Here is an 8,023-nt window from a genome sequence, read left to right as displayed (position 1 = left end):
AGGGAAATTAAAGGGAAATATACCAGGAAATGGAAGGAAACTAAAGGAAAGTATACCAGGAAATGGAGGGAAATTAAAGGGAAATGTGTAAGGTAATGGAGGGAAATTAAAGGGAAATATACGAGGAAATGGGGGAAATTAAAGGGAAATGTGTAAGGAAATGAAGGGGAATTAAAGTGAAAATTTCCACGATGCTGTATATTACGTCATTCTTCATGTGTTATTAGGAGATGTTAAAATATGTTAGAAGGCGTTAAGAGGTGTTAGTTGATACGTACCGGATTTCCTTCGTGCCACCTCTTCGCATATCATGTTCTCCTGATACCAAATTGTAAAATTTGGCCTGAATTTAATACGTAGCAGCTATTTCGCGGGATAAGATGTTAAGGTTTCAAAGTTAAAAGACGATCTGAACTGTTATCATTTTATTAAACCACCTTAAATTATAAACGGCCACGGAGGTAATGGGTGGAAGGGAATGTCGAACTAAAATCACTGGTTCAGGCTCGCTGGCATGACCGCTGGCATTTCTGTGTCAGTGGTAAAGGTCTAATAGCGGACCCAGTCTCCTATTCCTTTCAGCCTTATTATACATAGATGGTTCAGCACCGACAATTTCTCGAGGTTGGTTCACGAAGAACGGGCGCGACGTTATTTAAGCACACGGTGAATATTTTCAGGAAAGCAAATGCTTGACCTAGAAACTCGTTAAACGGAGTGAATTGAGGGCAATTCTTCTTTGTACCAAAACACAGCATTCGTGGTCGTTGCGAGGCCCCCATTTCTACGAACCTTCTAAGATCTCATTCCTTAAAGTCTTCTCTTGCGAAGAAAGTGCATGTTCCTTACTCTCCGTCCAAGAGGAAGAGAATCGTAAAACGATCTCTTCTGTAAATCATTCATTTTATATTTTCTGCACAATTCCAAAAGGACAATAGCGATGCTCTTACTGTGTCTGAAATTTCGTTAAAAAAAAAAAATAATATGAAACAGCGATCCGAAATGTGTTGATGAGTTTAAAGTCTGAGGCGTCGATTATCAATATATGCAATACTGGTAGAGGACAAAGGAAAGGATTTTTTGCTACATTACCATTCAATAAAAATTCTTAGGCTCAGTCCCTGTGCACAAAAGTGCCATTGAAGCTGTTCGCAGGTGAATGATATTTGAGAAACACCGGCTCGAGGAAATCCAAAGAAACGAGAATCGATGCCGTCAAAACGTTGCACTGCACGTGGTACTTAAAATATAAACAAGAATGCGCAGAGTGTAAACAACCGGTTTTTAATATCGTATCGTGGCATAGCGATTCGACTAGCGAAGTGTGTCGCGTGGTCAATGACTGTCCCGACAGGCTACCACGAAACTTCCGGTAAATGGAGAGATGGTTTTGGATCAATTTGCTGGAAGAAATACCTTGACAGTATATGTAAGATTTAGCATATCATAGGGATTCGTACTTGCTCGATACAATTTATTCTTGTGGAACACTATTTTGAAAACTTTCGTATCAATCATCTAAACTGTTTATGAAACATGTTCATTCTAGATTTCCAAAAAAAAAAAAAAAAAATTGTCTAAATATTATTAAAATCCATATGCAGACACATCCGTGCGGAATCACCGTGCTCGTATCTTTAACACACGCGTCTGAACGCCTATCGGCGTTTACCGCACGAGTGGCTCGACTCGCTGGAATTCGCTAGGAGTATTGACAGGGGACGACCAATTAGGTCGCTAAATACGTTTCGTCGATGGTTCGATTTACGCTTTACAGGGAGCGCAGGTTGTTTCTGAGAGGCATGATTAGCACGATACTCCTAATAAGAACACGCGGCAGCATCCCGCTACCGAAACAGTTATGATGAATCGCGAGCACTAAGACGGCGAGTGTAAAAGATGGTCCTTGGCAAAGAAAAGGAAAGCCTCTGGCCATGGGATTGGTGGATGAGTCGATGGAACGATAGTTACGGTTTTACCTTGTTGAAATTCCTCTAAAATTACGAAACGACTAGGACTACGATTTTCAACATTTTTGAAAAGCGTTTTTTCAAAAAAATTTATATGTATATATATTTCTGCACCTCGAGTGCAGGATCTTGGCATTGTGAGTTTTACCGTTGAACCATTTTATAATTAAAGTATTTGATTTTTTAAATTGTTTCTTTATATCGCTTCTTCATTTTATACTAATATATTTAATATTTATATTATGTTATATTAATAATAATAATGTTTATATGAATGTATGAAATTCATTTTATAAGTTAATAAATTATATCAATATATTTGTATGTAATATAAACATTTTATATATATTTTCTGTGTTAATAAACATATTTATACAATATGCGTATAAATAGTACCAGTACCAATGATTCGCGGTCGTGCCGTCGGAGAAGAACCTGAAGTGGCAATAAAACTCGGCAAGTCCGCCTGGAAGGAATTCGTTTCTTCAACTGGGTGAAAAAGTTACGCTAGTTACCATCACCGATGATTACAGATGTTGACGGTATCCGAGAATGTACGTTCATTAGCGAGCAGCATCGTACTTCGTGGTTAAGAAATTATTTGGTAAAATGTCGATATATTAACACGCGACCTTAAGTAAACCACCGTATTCTAAAAGCTATCATTGAATTCTTGTTGCCATTTTGACAAGCTCTCCATTTAGTATTTTCTCTGCAAACATCGAAATACTTCCGTGAATATTAATTATTAATTAAAAAATTTTAATAAAGTTTTAATTTCGAAGTGGAAAACCGCGAGGAAATTCGCGAGCTTCGTTTTGCATTCGTCGACCGTCTTATGTCAGAGAATTCGGTCGAAGTGAACAGTAACCGTAAACCCCCGTCACAGGGAGATGCGGACCATCGTGATCCGCGGCGGTCAGCGTCGGAAGATTGGTCAGTTCCATTGAAAATAGTGCCAAAGGCACGTTGGTCATTGGCCGTGCGGCCCTACCCCCCACGTGACTGCGCAAGCTATATAGCAGGCCCCGCGAGGAATTTCATCTTCAGAGCTGAGAGTCAGTGTCAAGGAAGTCCACCTGAAGGTAACCGAGTGAGTACCATGTATTTTTGACCATTACCTGACGAGTCTTCCTCACCTGGCGAGTCTTTCTCGCCTGGCGACCCTTCCTAGCTTTATCGTATCATTCGATGTCGTAATTATCCAAAATCCTTTTATCATCCTTGGGTATCAAGAAGCACGAACAAGACGTTAACTGCCACGATTATTCCTATCTAGAAGAAGAGGAGGGAAGCTACTAGAATCTGATATTGGAAATAACAAAGGGTACATTTATGGATGCCTTGTTTAAAAATTTTCGAGTCTCAGGGTTCACTGTAAAATTACATTACATTTAATCGTAACCAACCTTGAACACCAACCTTCTAAGTCCTCGATCTGATCTCTATTGCAACGTATCTACATATACACGTAATCTAAGTCTCAACCTGATGGTCACTATAATGTATCTCTACTAATTTTAGTAGCTACGAAGCTTTGCTTATTAATATACTCTTACAATTACTTTAATTATCGAGTACGCCTGTAATCTGTTCGACAAACAATAATCTATTCTAATGGCCATCAAGTTGAGACTTAGGACATGTACCTATTAGGTTATTCCAAAAGTTTCTTTCGCGAGTCGCATTCAATTGTTTTCTGTGGCAGTGTTTATATAAATAGACAATCTAATTTCTTAGACATTGATGCTGTAACGGTAACGAAGCGAAATGAATCGTGCACAATTCAGTAATGTAACATAAAACACACAATATCGTGTATATGTTAATTATTAATAAAACGAAAGAAACTTTTCGGACAACCTAATACATGGGTTCATCGTAGAGATGGATACATGGAGATTAAGTGGAGAATTTGGAAGATTGGTATTATTTCAATGTAACGATACAAGTAATTATTTCTACTTGAACTAGATTTATAAATAATTGAATATAAAAACACAGAATTAATTTCTAAACCTAATATACACGATCTAATAATTACAAATGGAAAAAGAATGATGTACTCCATTTATAAGTCGTTGCATACCTTCGAAATCATAATATTCAAACATATGTATAAAAAAGAATTGGATGTTATTTGTTATTCGTTCTGATATTTTGATATTTCTCCGTACCCGTCGAGTATCTACATTTAAAGCTTGGTTTCGTTTTAAAACCCGCTCCTTCGCGACCTATCCTAAGTTACGAAAGAATTTTGGTGACTGAGACGTGTACCAAATCTGCACGATATTGCTTCTTTTTTTTATCGTTCGATCATCGTCGAGGACGACAGTAGATCGTGACCGCGTTTCCCTGTAACGGTACAAGTCGAGTTCAACAAACCGACAGGTTCGATCAAGAAGTGGGCTAGATGGTGACGCCAAGGTGACCTTAACCGCTCCGACACACTTTTCTCTTGCTCGACGTCGTTCCTCAGCGATGTGCGACGTCGTTCAGGTTTACGCGTTCACGCGTATCGACCTATGATTTATTTTCCCTCGTTTCTTGGTAGAAGGTCAAAGGTCAGAGTGGAGACCTAAATAGAATCGCTCCTGTACTAACTTTTATTGAAGCGCTTCGTATCAAGGAGCGATAAAGAGGATTATCGAAGAAAGAATTATATGATAAAATTTAAGGAAAAAGTATTCGTTATGAACACTTTACCGACCGGTAGCAAAAGGACATACAATTAAATTGGATCTTATTGTTTATTCTGACAAATGTAATATTATTCGATATTTATTTCATCTATTAGAATCTTTTCTATAATATTTATATAATATTTGATTATTTATACAACGACGGGAGCATAAAACGTTATCGCAATAATAGATAACAAAGTATTGTCCTAGCAAAAAGTCTATCGACAAGGCTGTCGGCCGGTAAAGTGTTAAAATTCGAAGAAAGGAGACAGAAAGACGGAAGAATTTTGTTTCAGAATGCAGTACATTCAGTACGTGTCGTTATGTTTGGCGCTGCTCGTTTTGGGGCAAGCGGCTACCTTGCCCCAGCATCCTCAGTATCCGCAGGTGCAACAGCAAGACGGAGAGGACAGAAAATTCGCTGAGAAGCCAAACGCTATGAAGAAGGTTGGCCTCGATGACCTGCAAGAAGTCAGTTCCAATCAGATTCAGGCAAGCACAGAATTTTATAACTTTACCTTAATCGAGTGGTATACTAATTCCTTGAATGGTACTTGCCAGTAAAAATAAACGTTGTCGCTATTTATCCTTATACAAGCATAGCGTAAGAAGCTATAACTTCGTTATCGATACATTTAGAGAAAAATGTCAACGGAAAAAAATGAATGGTTCGATATGTAGTATACTATGTGCGTAGGACATGTGCATTATTTGTTTAAATGGAAATGCATATTTTCTTTACATAGGTTGATTCATCTCGTTGATTCCTATTTAACGTTCGACTGAATTTTTTTTTTTTTTTTTTTTTTAGGAAGGTGGTGCCAGTAATGCGTTCTCTTGGTCGAGCATGCTAAGCATGATGATGCGTCTGTTGCTTGGACGAATGGGTAGCGATAACGAAGCAAGTAAAAACGAGATCGACGATGGAGTACCGACAAGTCCCTGGGCAAATTTGGTCGCTGTTGGTTTCAGGGTGATCACCGCTCTGATTGGTGGTCCTCAGCATCCCGATGGCGAGGGCATGGACAAGGTCAACAACGATGCAAGTCCTATGCAGGTACTTACTCCAAGAATCAGTGGCGCAGTTCAGAGATTTAGCAAAGAGATTTTAGCAAAGAGATTTTAGCAAAGAGATGCGACTAAAAATTAATCGAAACGAATACGTCGCGATAATTTCAAACATTTCACAAAACTTGATTAGATAAGGTAGAGGACAAATGCGCGGAACTTCTTTTCATTGCAAATTTAATTTTTCACAAGATTTGTTCCAGACATTTTTCAACATCTTGACAAGTAGTATCGATGGATGAAAGAGTTGACGAGGAATTATTCCGGAACTGATAATAAATTGAATTTTTTTTTTTAACAGTTCATTAACATAGTGGTGAATCTTTTGGACGCGCTGAAAACATCGTTCTCCCATCGTTCCTTGACGGCTCGATCTTTGGGAAGACGGGACACGGTTTCGGAGGCTGCTGTCGCATCTATCACCATGCTCAAGGTAAATATTTCGTTATTTATACTTGTACGAAACAATTTCATAGGGCACGTTTACGCTGTTTCGAGGAATACATGCAACAACACAAACGAAACTTATCCAAGACCTTTTCTTTGACGAGGTTTCAGGGCCATACTAAATATTCCGAGATTGCATAAACACAACAGTACATTCCTTGGTGGCCAAATTTGTTATCTTTCTATATATATAAAAAATATAGAACATAATATATGGTTCAGTTGCCAACAGATATACTACAGAAACCCTAAAACCGACAAAAATGTCTGGTTACATGTCCCTCGTGAGATAATGTAACTTTGTCCCACACGAGCATGAATAACGAATATATTTAAATTTTTCCATTTATATGCATCAATTTACGTGATTGCAAATTCATGGGACACTTTATGTTGCGATCGTGTTGGTTCTAATTAGATTGCAAACGAAATAAATTTCGGATTTAGGGTTACATGAGGTCGCTGAAGACCTTCGGTAACGTGGGTCGTGCCGAGGACGAGGGTCAGCGAGGTTGCGCTGAGAGAGCTCTCTGCGAGGCGAGCGCCGAGTGCGTTACGGATGCCCAAGGCACGTCGTCCATCTTTTGTCAACTTGGATCGTAAGTGTTTCCTTTCTCTTTTTTTTAAATACGTTTATTTAAAGTTGCCGTTCAAGAAAAGCAGGCGTTGTGAGTAGCGTAGACCTCGGTACCCATGTTTAACCCTTTGCACTCGAGGCCTTTTTGTCTGGCATCTATCAGCAACTCTAGATGCTTTCTTAGCATTCTATTGTCACGAATGCTAAGCTTAGATTGACTTCTCGAATGAGATCTCTAATTTGAGATCTGAAAGTCAGGTCGCCTTTGCCTCAACGACAATCATTTTATTGACACTTCGAGTTCCAACGAAGTTAAACCTAAAGGAAACCTAGTGGTGACTGAGAGTCACCTCTCGAGTGCAAAGGGTTAATAAGTTATTATTAAATTATTAAAATTGCTTCGACAACAGAAGCGAGTAGCGACTGCTATAAATACTATACTATAAATTACAAATTAGGAATTTTCGGTTCAGTCATTATAATACACATTGTTAGGTGTGTCAACCCTTTCGACGTGTCTGGTTTCTATTTGAATTCTGTTCGTTTTTCTTTTACAAATTAATTGTATCGAGCTAGGGTTTGCTATAAATCAAAGATCGTAGTTAGATAAGAAGGGACGATTTGCCCCAGCGTAAATAATATTCATTTTTTTTAAACACGTGTTCCTGTGAGTCTCGACTGTTATTTGGACAATGGCAACCAGATATATTCACTGGGACACGTATGTTCCACTAGGGTACTGGTTGCGGAAGACCAACTAAACCTAACAGATTCATACTTCCAAGTTACCAAATATGTGACCGTGTTATTTTAAAATTTGTGTGTTATTCCTCCAGATACGCTACCAGCTACATTCTCCAGAGGCAGAGCGGCGTAGGTTTCGAGGCGCTCTACGAGGCAGGTCGACGCGGCCGCACAGGACAAGACTGCAGAACTCTCTTCATGGACTGCAACGCCGTATGAGGGGGCTTGGTCTCGTCTCGATTAACTCGGTTCATTGATTGGTAGACCGGTTTGTTTCTGTTTTGGTTTTCCAAAACGGAACGAATCGAAATGACGAAATTAAGACCTCATCCTGAGAATCGATCGAGCTGGTTAATCCTTTGAGTGCTGTCGGACGCCTGTAAGCGTTCGATCAATGCGCCACGCGCGGTGAACGCCTACGGGCGTTCAGAGAACACTAAGGGTGCGCGGGATTCCCGAAAATATTCGGGATTCCCGTGAAATGTCCGGGATTCCCGAGAACATTCGGGATTCTCGAGTTTATGCGGGATTCC

The 8,023-nt window shown here is 39.3% G+C and overlaps 2 long non-coding RNA genes across 7 annotated transcripts in view; both read right to left on the bottom strand.

Moving 5' to 3' along the window:
• LOC128886654 (uncharacterized) overlaps nt 1-8,023 on the bottom strand; it is a 52,596-nt gene that overhangs the window by 32,490 nt on the left and 12,083 nt on the right. The gene's annotated exons all lie outside the window — the stretch shown is intronic.
• LOC128886652 (uncharacterized) lies at nt 800-8,009 on the bottom strand. 6 transcript variants are annotated; one of them, XR_008459890.1, is made up of 5 exons: nt 5,587-8,009; nt 3,110-5,116; nt 2,872-3,049; nt 1,093-2,682; nt 800-955 (listed from the first exon to the last, which is right to left on the bottom strand). It is a non-coding gene; the product is annotated as an uncharacterized LOC128886652 (long non-coding RNA). The 6 variants fall into 6 exon arrangements; XR_008459889.1 differs by having other exon boundaries at nt 800-2,682; XR_008459888.1 differs by lacking the exons at nt 800-955; nt 1,093-2,682 and having other exon boundaries at nt 2,718-3,049; nt 3,110-4,548; nt 4,961-5,116.

This window comes from Hylaeus anthracinus, unplaced genomic scaffold (genome assembly GCF_026225885.1).
Source record: "Hylaeus anthracinus isolate JK02 unplaced genomic scaffold, UHH_iyHylAnth1.0_haploid 11985, whole genome shotgun sequence".
Lineage (NCBI taxonomy): Eukaryota > Metazoa > Arthropoda > Insecta > Hymenoptera > Colletidae > Hylaeus > Hylaeus anthracinus.
This window is presented reverse-complemented; position numbering and strand designations above follow the sequence as displayed.